Source organism: Pseudophryne corroboree, unplaced genomic scaffold (assembly GCF_028390025.1).
Source record: "Pseudophryne corroboree isolate aPseCor3 unplaced genomic scaffold, aPseCor3.hap2 scaffold_665, whole genome shotgun sequence".
In the NCBI taxonomy this organism is placed as follows: domain Eukaryota; kingdom Metazoa; phylum Chordata; class Amphibia; order Anura; family Myobatrachidae; genus Pseudophryne; species Pseudophryne corroboree.
The window spans coordinates 55845-70615 of NW_026970252.1; positions in this window are offsets into that span (position 1 = coordinate 55845).

A 14771-nucleotide genomic window follows, 5' to 3' on the forward strand; every position below is an offset into this window, starting at 1 on the left:
GCCCAATCTCATCTGATCTTGGAAACTATGCAGTGTTGGGCCTGGTTAGTATTTGGATGGGAGAACACCTGGGAATACCATGTGCAAGTACTTTTGACTAATGGGATCATTGTAGGCTGCTTGATCAGAGGTATGTGCGAGAAGCATTGTGGATGTTAGGAAGGTTCCTAAATCCACTCTGTCATTAATGCATGAAAGAAGAACGTTCACTGCAGGATGCACCTCACCCTGGAAACCCCCAGCCCCCCAAACTGCACCCCAGGGAACGGAGAGTGGTAACCAGGGAGCTGCAAACAGGGGTCTTCCCATGCATACCATTGCACATGAGTTCCACATGGCCACTAATGTGCCGGTTTCCACAAGAACACTTCGTAGGGAGGCCCATGCACCTCTAATCACAAAGAAGAATGCAGCCCAGCGCTTATGATGGTGGTAAGACTGCAAAAACTGGACAATGGAACAATGGCGGCGAGTGTTATGGGGCGATGATCACAGTTTCCACTTTTCAGATCAGATGGACGTGTTTGAGTTTGGCGACTGCCAGGAGAAGGTCTGATACCAGAGTGTACAGTACCTACAGTAAAGCATGGAGGTGGTGGTGTTACGCTGTGGGGCTGTGTCAGCTGGTTTGGCATGGGTCCATTAGTTTCCAAGGAGTAAAGAAAGAGATACGCCCGGGCACTATTATTTTCACTAATTAGCCAATAATATAATGATAAATCAAGCAGCAAAATATTACCCTCCTATATGCTTGTGAATATATACTCTATATACTGGCTACATGACCTGTATATAACAAACTAGAAAAAAAATAATTTTTTGAGAGTTTTGCGCTAGTTGTAAAAACACTCTGGGGTCTGATATGTGAATAAACCATCCACACTAGATGTTATACCTCATACTGTACCTTTTATTTATCAATGGCATGAATATTCATTATAAAAATATCACATGAACAACCGCTTATTCACAATACCAATAAAAGCAGACCTATAAGAAACATCACACATATATAACATACTGACCCTTGGTCCTAAATTAACTTTCCTACTAAAGGTGGATTTTGTATATTGGCTCTTATAAGTCACTTCCACGGGATTACGCACAGTCCTTGTGTTGATAAACTTCCAGAAAATAACTGGTTAAATCATGATAATGTCAATTATTATCTTTAAACATAAAGCTATACCTTCTAATACACTTCTACTATGGAGCCGCTGCGGCCGCTAGCTCACGCTATGTACTTCGTACGCTATTTGCGCACAGAGTCCCGTACCATGTACGCACTCAGCGTACTAACGCCGCACTGTGGGTACAAAGCACACACAGCGTGCGCATACACAATTGATAACCTTTAAACCTTGTTAATGATATAATGCAATGATATGATTACACTTTAAACCCTTAGCAGCAAAGTACTGCAACGATGTTATACCTTAAACCTTAAGTAGCACTGACGGTATAAAGTACTCACAGTGCGTACACTTTACCAAACACACGTTAAACCCTTAAGCAGTTTGTGAATATAATAACCTTTTAACCCCTAGCAGAGAAATGAGGACACAACAGCGATATGGGGTAAAACCACGGGGTTCTAAGGCCACTGCCGATTGATTAGAAAAGGTAAAACAGTACAGATTATACACTATAGACTAACAAGATATCTAAACAAAATAATGGCTACAGAGAATGTACATATGTGAGAATTGTTCGCAAGCGCAACCCGGATCCGGTCTTCCGCTGGTCATACAGATAGCGTTCAGAGTCTTTGATAGTGACCTGGCCTGCAACACGCTCTTTATTCAGTAGATCAAGGCATAATACAATAGACACTGTGTGCTCTTCTTCCATTGGTTAGGGGGTGGGACATGTCCTGCATCGGGGAACATTGGTTAGTTCAAAAAGTGGCTGATGGCTAGGACTTGGGAGTTCCCGCCCCATGATCAGTTAAACCCATCACATTAAACATAAATCTGGTATTATTAATATCTTAATGAGGTAAATTTTAACAATGTTCTTATTCCCCCAAGATTAATGTTCACGTGACTCTGAACAATATGATCCCACACATGATATTACTATCTATTTCAATCTTCAAGATATTCATATAGCCACATATTCATATATATATATATATATATATATACACACATATACATTTATATATATATATATACATACACACATACTCCTGCTATTACAATTTGTTAGGAATTATATATTTATTCATTTATACATATATACATATAATATGTATATATATATATATATATGAATACCTCTATCTCCATGGATTTTGGACTAGGAATGTTTTTATCCTAAATTCCTATCTGTCTGGTTTTGTTGTGGTTAGCTATTGTTTCTGATCTTCCAAACATTCTCGGCTCCTGGGCATTGTTCACCCTTGTTTGTCCCTTTCAGGTGAGACAATGACAACTCAGCACTCATTATTCTGAAGAGAAACCTGGCCATCTTAGTAAACAAAGGTGTAGGCCCTCTTTATAGAATCTCAAAGCTTAGTGTAAATAAGGTCAAAGCTTTGTGTAAATAAGGCCATTGTATCTCAGTCTGTGGGAGATTTAATTTATGTGTGACAGGGTTCCATTCTCGTTCCCTCCACATTAATAATATATTTTAAATACAATTTATATCTATATTCTACTTCTGCACATAACTATATGCAGGAACATGCGATTTTTGTCTAACCAACACCGGAATATTACTCTTGAAATACCCTACAGCTGGATACTAGACATCACCTTCTAACCTTAGTTTGTCCCTTCCTATCATGTAAAGATGAATACCCTCGCCTGGGAATCATTTAAACTGTTCTAACTTGCTGATGTAATGCAAGAGAGCTATATCTATAAAGTACAGTATTTGGGTTAGATATGCAATGTTCTAATAACCCTCTATTCGCTCACAAACCCGCCGTAAATACGCACACCACGCGCAGGAGCGATCATACCCAAATTGTGAGTATGTGCACGCACGGCAGAATGGGCGCGCGCACAGTGGGCATGCGCCTGGTGTTAGTACATAGTATATGCATTTCGATATTTTTCGACTTTGACAATCACAATGTCCTGATGCATTTGCTTTCTTTCCTTTGTATATTTAATGGAGTTATCAAGGCATGGCGCACCTGGGGGCTGCATTGGATTCCAGGCTTCAGAGAGTTTTTCTACCTCTGAACAAAATATCCACAATACAGACAAGGATTCAGGAGCTACTGCAGAATTGAATGGTATCCATTCACACAGAAATGTGAGTGATAGGCTCAATGGTGTCGACATTCAATATGGTGGAGTATGCTCCATTTCACTCCAGGCCTCTACAACATCTGATCCTTTCCAAATGGAATGGTTTTCTTCAGACAATAAAAACACAGACTATGGTCCTTCCTCTGGAAGTAAGGAGGTCATTTTCCTGGTGGCTACAAACATCCCATCTGGACAAAGGGAGACCCTTTTGTATATAATGAACAACAATTTCACCAATCTTGTATCCCTCGGCGCTAGAGAACTCTGTTGAGCAAGAATTCTTGTCCCATGAAAGTGTTCCCTTTATCCTGTGCGTTTCCTTAGAGGAAGAAAAAACACTTCATAGGGCAGAACCGTTTATTCTCAAAAGACCAGAATATCAATAGTAAGATGGACTCCTACCATATGTACTAGTCTACAATAAAAGTAGACAGATAAGCAGATATATTGAGAGGGTATCCCCACCATGGATTGGTAGCCGCGTATCCTCAAAAACAATAGAAACACATCATAGGGCAAACAAACATCTTCCAATGTATGGGCATCAACACTGTTAAAATGGACTCCTACCCTGTATATTGGTCTACCATACAAGTAGACAATAGCGCAGATGTATTTAGATGGTTTTCCCCACCATAGGTGCTCGGCTGGATTTCCTCAAAAACAATAGAAAAAGGCCGTCATAGCATAATAAAATTTAATCACAATAAAACATACAAAATGTGCAGAAAAGGCAGTCGTACTAGACTCTCACCCTGTGGATTGGTCCACTCCGAAAAGTAGACAAACAGATATAAGATGATACAAAACAGGCGTCCCTGCAAGCTCTTATCCAACCTGGTGATAGTCCAGACTCCTGCTTTCAACCTCAGTGCCTTTTGTATATATTGGGAAGTTCTGACAATGGATGCCAGTCTTCAGGGTGGGGGAGCAGTGTCAGGAAGAAGTTGTTTCCAGGGGCAGTGGACCAAGGAAGAAAGTGGCCTGCCGTACACAGTAACATAAGGGGTAATTCAGAGTTGATCGCAGCAGGTAATTTGTTAACAGTTAGGCAAAACCATGGGGGTCATTCCAAGTTGTTCGCTCGTTGCAGATTTTCGCAACGGAGCGATTAGGTGGAAAATGCGCATGGTACACAGCGTGCCTGCGCCAAGTTATTTAACACAAAACTTTGCTATTTTACTCACGGCATAACAACGTTTTTCCATCGCTCTGCTGATCGAAGTGTGATTGACAGGAAGTGGGTGTTTCTGGCCGGAAGCTGACCCTTTTATGGGAGTGTGCGGAAAAACGCAGGTGTGCCAGCAGAAAACGCAGGAGTGTCTGGAGAAACGGGGGAGTGGTTGGACGAACGCTGGGCGTGTTTGTGACGTCAAACCAGGAACGAAAAGGACTGAGCTTATCGCAATGGAGGAGTAAGTCTGAAGCTACTCAGAAACTGCGGAGAAATCGGTACGAGAAAATTTGCTAAGGTTTCGTTAGCAAATCTGCTAAGATAAGATACACTCCCAGTAGGCGGCGGCTTAGTGTGTGCAATGCTGCTAAAAACGTCAGCTAGCGAAAATCTCGGAATGAGGGCCCATATGCACTGCGGGGGGGGGGGGGGGGCAGATATAACATGTGCAGAGACAGTTAGATTTGGGTGGAGTGAGTTCAAACTGAAATCCAAATTGCAGTGTGAAAAAATAAAGCAGCCAATATTTACCCTGCACAGAAACAATATAACCCACCCAAATCTAACTCTCTCTGCAAATGTTATATCTGCCACACGTGCAGTGCACATGGGGGGTAATTCCAAGTTGATCACAGCAGGAAATTTTTTAGCAGTTGGGCAAAACCATGTGCACCGCAGGGGAGGCAGATATAACATGTGCAGAGGGAGTTAGATTTGGGTGGGGTGTGTTCAATCTGCAATCTAAATTGCAGTGTAAAAATAAAGCAGCCAGTATTTATCCTGCACAGAAACAAAATAACCCATCCAAATCTATCTCTCTCTGCACATGTTATATCTGCCTCCCCTGCACTGCACATGGTTTTGCCCAACTGCTAAAAAATTTCCTGCTGCGATCAACTTGGAATTACCCCCATAGTACACCGTAATATAGTGCACTGTAACATAGGCCCTCATTCCGAGTTGATCGCTCGCTAGCTGCTTTTAGCAGCAATGCAAACACTAAGCCGCCGCCCTCTGGGAGTGTATCTTAGCTTAGCAAAAGCACGACTGAAAACATCGCAGTGCGGCGTCAAATGAAGACTGTGCAGTTTCTGAGTACCTGCAGACCTACTCCTTCCTTGCAATCACCTCAGACCATTCAGTTCCTGATTTGACGTCACAAACACGCCCAGCGTTCTCCCAGCCACGCCTGCGTTTCTACAGGCACACCTGCGTTTACATCTGTGACGCCTGCGTTTTTCCCAACACTCCCCGAAAACGGCCAGTTTCCACCCAGAAACACCCACTTCCTGTCAATCACTCTGCGGCGTTTACAGAGACTGAAAAGCTTAGTTCGGATGTGAGTAAAAGTACTATGGCTGTAGTAAAAGTTCACTGCGCGTGCGCATTGCGTACCATACACATGCGCAGAAATTACGAATTTTGCATTACTAGAAGAAAGGCGAAAATCGGCAGCTAGCGATAAACTCAGCATGACCCCCTTAGTACACAGTAACATAGTACACAGTAACATAGTACATAGTAACATAGTACAGAGTTATAGTACAGAGTAACATAGTAACATACTGTAGCACACAGTAATACCTGTTATGCACACCAGTGCCTGCAGGAATGTACTGGTGTCTGAACAGAGAGGGATGCAAAACAAATGAACTAACAGACAGACTGGGAAATATGACATCACATACACAGAAAGTGATAGGGTAACAAAACCAACACAAAGTGAACAGATAAGCCCAGAGGCTAAGAAACTGGGTGTCTCCCTAGTATTACAAATGCTCAGATGGAAAAAGCAAGATGTTGTGTTTTAATACGTAGAGAACCCGAAATGCTGTTGCTAAGGGCAACAGCAAAACCCTAAAGGGTTACCAACGGGTGTGGCAGCAAACTCCTTGGTCAGAGATGGAATAGTAGACACAAGGAGAGTCTCCACAATCCTATTTCTCACTTGCAGGGCACAGGTTCAGCTTCCTGCCACTAAACTGACACATGGACGCCCTGCACAGTGAGAGAGGATTAAGCATGCAGGTCTGAAAGTACAGCCACAAACCTGCTGGGTTCACAGAATAACAAAAGAACTTCAGCAGGCTAAACAACTGACTCCAGTCTTACTGCTAGGTCTGGATTGGCAGAGTGTAGTACCAAATCTCCAGGCCTATTTGCAGTAAGCAATAACAAATACAAAGCTACACAGTACTGGCTAATTTTCAGGAACTGACTAACCAACAAAGATTCAGCAGCATCTGCTTAATCTGAGAAGAGGCCTTATAAAGCAGGTGCTGTCCACGCCCCACTCAGACCTCACAGACTGTGAGCACAAAAACCAGCACCGGATCCCCTGCCTGTAACCACTGCACAGCAAAAGACCCGAACTGGAGTATCAGCTGCGCTCAGGTTATTCCGCTAGCACTTGTCTCCCGGTTGCCATGACGACGTGGCAGCACAGGGCAGGAGACCCTAACAGTACCCCCCCTCTGACGAGGGGTCAAAGAACCCCTACCACCGGGTTTATCGGGGAACTGCGAGAAGAAAGAGCGTATCAGTCTGGGGGCATGAAGATCACAACTGCGCACCCACGACCGCTCCTTCGGACCATACCCCTTCCAGTGCACCAAAAATGACAGCCGACCCCGAACCATCTTGGAGTCAAGAATCCTTTCAACAACAAACTCCCTCTGGCCACGTATCAGAAGAGGGGAAGGTCTTCCTCTGGAAGAAGGATTACTAATCGCCCGTTTTAAAAGGGAACAATGAAATGTTTTATTGATACCCAAAGAACGGGGCAGATCTAACTGAAATGCCACTGGATTGATAACCCTGGTGATCTTATAAGGGCCGATGAACCGGGGGCCTAACTTATGAGATGGCTGTCTCAACTTCAAATTCTTGGTAGACAACCAGACGAAGTCTCCTAATTTGAAGCTGCAGGGTCTTTTCCGCTTATCAAAAACCCTTTTGGTCACTAATGACACAGACACAAGGGCTTTCTTCACTTTCCTCCAAATACCTCTAAGGACCGAAACGACAGAGGAACCACCAGGCGTGGAGTCCAGGGGGTCAAAAGAATTGGCCTTAGGATGATGCCCATACACACAAAGGAAAGGAGAGATCCCTGTAGCAGAGTGAGCCGCGTTGTTATAGGCAAACTCCGCCATGGACAGATGAGCAACCCAGTCAGTCTGACACTTGGAGACATAACACCTGAGGAACTGCTCCAAGGACTGGTTCACCCTTTCAGTCTGCCCATTAGACTGCGGATGGTAGCCTGACGACAAGCTGACAGAAATCTGGAGATCGGAACAAAATGCCCTCCAGAATTTGGCCACAAACTGGGATCCGCGGTCAGATACCACATCAAGTGGCAACCCGTGGAGACGCACAACATGCAGCATAAATAATTCAGACAGGCGTCTGGCCGATGGCAGCCCAACCAGTGGAACGAAGTGCGCCATCTTCGAAAACCTGTCAACGACAACCCAGATGGCTGTCATCCCCGAGGATTTGGGCAAGTCCACCACAAAATCCATTGAAATGTGGGTCCATGGCTTAGATGGAATAGAGAGTGGATGCAATGGGCCAACAGGAACCCCTCTAGGAGTCTTATTTCGGGCACAGATGTCACATGCCCGAACCCACTGATCCACATCCTTAGCCACCGAGGGCCACCACACTGCCCTAGATAGCAACTCCCGAGTTCTGGCAATACCCGGGTGACCTGCCGACTTCTTGGCATGGAATTCCAGGAACACTCGCTGTCTTAACCTAGGAGGCACAAACAAAAGACCTACCGGAAGGTCTGGAGGAGCCTGCTCCTGTGCTCTAAGGACTAATGACAAGAGGTCCTGGGTAATGCCCACTTTAATACATGAGGGGGACACAATGGGCAACGGCTCCTCGGTGGTCTCTTGGATTGGAGCAAAACTCCGCAAGAGCGCATCAGCCTTGATGTTTTTTGACCCAGGGCGATATGTTATCAAAAAATTAAAGCGAGCAAAAAACAAAGCCCATCGTGCCTGCCTGGCATTGAGACGCTTTGCTGACTCTAAATATGCCAAATTCTTATGGTCGGTGAGAATTGAGACCACAAACTTAGCCCCCTCAAGCCAGTGTCTCCACTCCTCGAGTGCATCCTTAATAGCCAACAATTCCCGGTTACCCACGTCATAATTCATCTCGGCAGGCGAAAATTTACGGGAAAAGTAAGCACAGGGATGAAGGCGATTATCAGACACTCCCATCTGAGAGAGCACTGCCCCAATACCCATCTCAGAGGCATCCACCTCCACCACAAAAGGACGCTCTGGATCTGGGTGTCGCAGCACTTTGGCCGAGACAAATGCCCTTTTGAGACGGGCAAAAGCCGATTTGGCCTCACGAGACCAGTGAGCAACATCCGCCCCTTTCTTAGTGAGTGCCACCAAGGGCGCCACTATAGACGAAAATCCAGCGATAAATCGTCTATAAAAATTTGCAAAGCCCAGGAAACGCTGAAGCGCCTTCAAACTAGTGGGCTGCACCCAATCCAGGACTGCCTGTACCTTGGAACCCTCCATTTGGAAACCTTCTGGGGAGATAATATATCCTAGAAATGCGATTTGCTGAACTTCAAATTCGCACTTCTCCAGCTTCGCCCCAAGCCGGTGGTCTCTGAGTTTCTGGAGGACTAAGCGTACATGCTTCCGATGTTCCTCCAGGGAATGGGAGAAGATTAGGATGTCATCTAAGTATACGACCAAGAATCTATCCAAATATTCCCTGAGCACATCGTTCATGAAATCCTGGAAGACTGCCGGGGCATTACAGAGCCCAAAAGGCATCACCAAATATTCATAATGCCCTGAGTGAGTATTAAAGGCAGTCTTCCATTCATCCCCCTCTCTTATTCGGATTAGATTGTACGCACCGCGTAGGTCAATCTTAGAAAAAATGGTGGCAGTACGAAGCTGGTCAAACAAGACCGAAATGAGAGGCAGTGGGTATGAGTTTTTAATCGTGATACGGTTCAATTCCCTGAAGTCGATGCAGGGTCGCAATAAACCATCCTTTTTACCCACGAAGAAGAACCCCGACCCAACTGGAGACTGTGAAGGTCTGATAAATCCTTTAGCCAAGTTCTCCTGAATGTACTCTGCCATAGCCTGAGCCTCAGGACGTGACAGGGAGTACAACCTGCTCTTGGGAAGCTTAGCATTCGGCAACAAATTAATGGCACAGTCATAGGGGCGATGGGGAGGTAGTACCTCTGCAACTTTTTTGGAGAACACGTCCGCAAAATCTGCATAACACCCTGGCAATCCTGGCAAACTAAGCTGCGAGAGCCTGACTGGAAGGCTCAAGCAACTCCTGAAACAATCAGTACCCCAACTAAGAATCTCCCCAGAGACCCAGTCAAATTGAGGATTGTGGGCCCTTAACCAGGGTAACCCCAACACTATTGGGGCAAAAGTACAGACAGTCACATAAAAGGACAATTTTTCAGAGTGTGTGGCTCCAATAAACAAAGAAATCTGGCTAGTGCAAGAGGTAATTTTACCCTGGGATAATGGTTCCCCGTTTAACCCACAAATTTCAATTTCCGACGCCAAGGGTACTAAGGAAACAGAGTGTTTCAGGGCGAATTGGCGGTCCATAAAAACCCCGTCGGCCCCACTGTCCACAAAGGCCTCAGTCTTGACAGTTTGACCGAGGATCTTCAAGGTCACCGGAATGATAAAAGTCTTCTTGGGAAATTCTGACTTCTGGCCTGACAGGATATTTCCCATCACCCTCAGGCCCTGAAGTTTTCCGGCTTTTCTGGGCATGATACTACCACATGACCCTTATTCCCACAGTACAAACACAACCCCTGCTGTCTCCTCCGCGTCTTCTCACGCGAGGAGAGGCGGGTAGCCCCAATCTGCATAGGCTCCTCGGAAAATTCCTCAGAGTCTGAGGTTCCCTTGGGAAAGAAGGAAACCTCGGTCTCCCTTTCAAGCCTACGCTCTCTCAGCCGTCTATCAACCCGGATGGATAACTGCATGAGCTGATCCAAGCTATCAGGCAAGGGATATTGTACCAGTTGGTCCTTTATCTGGTTAGAAAGACCTCTTCGGTACTGGTGTCTCAGGGCTGGGTCATTCCACTGGGTATCATGGGCCAACCTCCGAAACTCCGTACAGTAAACCTCAACTGGCCTTCGCCCTTGCTTAAGGATCGAAATCTGAGCCTCGGCTGAGGCCGTCTTGTCAGGGTCATCATACAACATGCCCAGTGCCGTAAAAAAAGCATCAACACTTTTAAGCGTCGGACAGTCAGGCTGCAACCCATATGCCCAGACCTGTGGGTCTCCTTGTAGCAAGGAAATCACTATGCCCACCCGCTGAATCTCTGACCCAGAAGACTGAGGCCTAAGCTGGAAATATAGCTTGCAGCTCTCCTTGAAACAAAAGAACTGCGAGCGATCTCCAGAAAAACGATCCGGAAGATTTACTTTCGGCTCCTTAACCCCTGAAGGTTCTGCTGCTGCGGGAGCTCCGCCAGCGGCCTGGGAGGTGTGCATTTTAATGGACAAATCAGTAAATTGACGAGTCAGGACCTGCACCTGATCGACCACCTGTTGCAACGTATTTTGAGGGGTATGCTCCATATTCCCACAAAATTTCAACAGGAGTATTGGGCTGCTGAATATGTTATGCACACCAGTGCCTGCAGGAATGTACTGGTGTCTGAACAGAGAGGGATGCAAAACAAATGAACTAACAGACAGACTGGGAAATATGACATCACATACACAGAAAGTGATAGGGTAACAAAACCAACACAAAGTGAACAGATAAGCCCAGAGGCTAAGAAACTGGGTGTCTCCCTAGTATTACAAATGCTCAGATGGAAAAAGCAAGATGTTGTGTTTTAATACGTAGAGAACCCGAAATGCTGTTGCTAAGGGCAACAGCAAAACCCTAAAGGGTTACCAACGGGTGTGGCAGCAAACTCCTTGGTCAGAGATGGAATAGTAGACACAAGGAGAGTCTCCACAATCCTATTTCTCACTTGCAGGGCACAGGTTCAGCTTCCTGCCACTAAACTGACACATGGACGCCCTGCACAGTGAGAGAGGATTAAGCATGCAGGTCTGAAAGTACAGCCACAAACCTGCTGGGTTCACAGAATATCAAAAGAACTTCAGCAGGCTAAACGACTGACTCCAGTCTTACTGCTAGGTCTGGATTGGCAGAGTGTAGTACCAAATCTCCAGGCCTATTTGCAGTAAGCAATAACAAATACAAAGCTACACAGTACTGGCTAATTTTCAGGAACTGACTAACCAACAAAGATTCAGCAGCATCTGCTTAATCTGAGAAGAGGCCTTATAAAGCAGGTGCTGTCCACGCCCCACTCAGACCTCACAGACTGTGAGCACAAAAACCAGCACCGGATCCCCTGCCTGTAACCACTGCACAGCAAAAGACCCGAACTGGAGTATCAGCTGCGCTCAGGTTATTCCGCTAGCACTTGTCTCCCGGTTGCCATGACGACGTGGCAGCACAGGGCAGGAGACCCTAACAATACCCCTTTCACATCGCACAAATAACCCGGTATCGACACGGCATATTGCCGTGTCGACACGGGTCAGTGTGCGATGTGAAAGCACTTTCTGAGAATTAGCGGGTCGCCTGACCCGGTAATTCAACCCGGTATAAAAGAACGATTATACCCGGGTTGATTACCGGGTCAGGTGCGGTGTGAATGGGAACCGTGTCGATGCGACACGGTTCCCATTCACAGCATAGGGAGAGGCGGCGCAGGAGATGAGCTCATCTCCCAGCGCCGCCTCCACCCCCACCCTTGCTGCGCCCCCCCGCTGCTATGGTAACCGACCCGGTATATTGCCGGGTCGGAAAGCCTGCAGACGGGAGCAAATGCCGGATCCCACCCGGTAAGGACACATTTCTTTTACCGGGTGGGATCCGGCATTAGCGATGTGAAAGCGGTATAACATAGGGGTACATTTACTAAGCAGTGATAAGAGTGGAGAAGTGAGCCAGTGGAGATATTTCCTCATCAACCAATCAGCAGCTCTGTATTATTTTATAGTATGCAAATTATAGATGTTACTTCAGTGCTAATTGGTTGCTATGGGCAACTACTCCACTGGCTCACTTCTCTGCTCTTATCACTGCTTAGTAAATGTATCCCATAGTACACAGTAACATAGTACACAGTAACATAATACACAGTAACATAATACACAGTAACAGTACACAGTAACATAGTAAACATTAACATAGTACATAGTAACATAGTACATAGTAACATAGTACATAGTAACATAGTACATAGTAACATAGTACATAGTGACATAGTACATAGTAACATAGTACATAGTAACATAGTACATAGTAACATAGTAACATAGTAACATAGTAACATAGTACATAGTGACATAGTACATAGTAACATAGTACATAGTAACATAGTACATAGTGACATAGTACATAGTGACATAGTACATAGTGACATAGTACATAGTGACATAGTACATAGTAACATAGTAACATAGTACATAGTAACATAGTACATAGTAACATAGTACATAGTAACATAGTGACATAGTACATAGTGACATAGTACATAGTAACATAGTACATAGTAACATAGTAACATAGTACATAGTGACATAGTACATAGTGACATAGTACATAGTACATAGTAACATAGTACATAGTAACATAGTACATAGTAACATAGTACATAGTACATAGTGACATAGTACATAGTGACATAGTACATAGTACATAGTAACATAGTACATAGTAACATAGTAACATAGTACATAGTAACATAGTACATAGTAACATAGTACATAGTAACATAGTAACATAGTACATAGTAACATAGTAACATAGTACATAGTGACATAGGGGGTCATTCTGAGTTGATTGCTAGGTGCATTTGTTCACTGCGCAGCGATGAGGCTAAAAAATGGCCCTTCTGCGCATGCGTATGCGGCGCAATGCGCACGCGCGACGTACTATTACAACGACAATGTAGTGTCACACAGGGTCTAGTGATGCTTTTCAGTCGCACTGGCTGCCGCAGATTGATTGACATGAAGTGGGCGTTTCTGGGTGGCAACTGACCGTTTACAGGGAGTGTTCAGAAAAATGCAGGCGTGCCAGGAAAAATGCAGGCGTGGCTGGACGTCAAATCAGGAACTGAATGGTCTGAAGTGATCGCAAGCTCTGAGTAGGTTTTGAGCTGCATCGGTCGTTGTAATAGTACATCGTGCGTGCGCATTGCACCGCATACGCATGTGCAGAAGTGCCTTTTTTAGCCTCATCGCTGCGAAGCCAACAAATGCTGCTAGTGATCAACTCGGAATGACCCCCACAGTGACATAGTACATAGTAACATAGTACATAGTAACATAGTAAACATTAACATAGTACACAGTACACAGTGACATAGTACAGAGTAACATAGCACACATTAATATAGTACACAGTAACATAGTATACAGTGAAATAGTACAGAGTAACATAGCACACAGTAACATAGTACCATAGTACACAGTAACATAGTACACAGTAACATAGTACACAGTGACATAGTACATAGTAATATGGGGGGTCATTCCGAGTTGTTCGCTCATTGATTTTTTTCACAACGGAGCGATCAATCGCTCCCGCGCATGCGCAATGTCCGCAGTGCGACTGCGCCAAGTAATTTTGCTATAAAGTTAGGTATTTTACTCACAGCATTACGAGGTTTTTTCTTCGTTCTGGTGATCGTAATGTGATTGACAGGAAGTGGGTGTTTCTGGGCGGAAACTGAGCGTTTTATGGGTGTGTGTGAAAAAACGCTGACGTATTTAGGAAAAACGCGGGAGTGGCTGGAGAAACGGGGGAGTGCCTGGGCGAACGCTGGGCGTATTTGTGACGTCAAACAGGAACGATACTGACTGAACTGATCGCAATGGCAGAGTAAGTCTCGAGCTACTCGGAAACTGCTAAGAAGTGTGCTAATCGCAATATTGCGAATCCTTCGTTCGCAATTCTAAGAAGCTAAGATTCACTCCCAGTAGGCGGCGGCTTAGAGTGTGCAAAGCTGCTAAAAGCAGCTTGCGAGCGATCAACTCGGAATGACCCCCATAGTACGTAGTAACATGGGCCCTCATTCCGAGTTGTTCGCTCGCAAGCTGCTTTTAGCAGCATTGCACACGATAAGCCGCCGCCTACTGGGAGTGTATCGCGGCATCTTAAAATTGCTAACGAAAGATTCGCAATATTGCGAAAAGACATCTCTGTGCAGTTTCTGAGTAGCTCGAGACTTACTCTGCCAGTGTGATCAGTTCA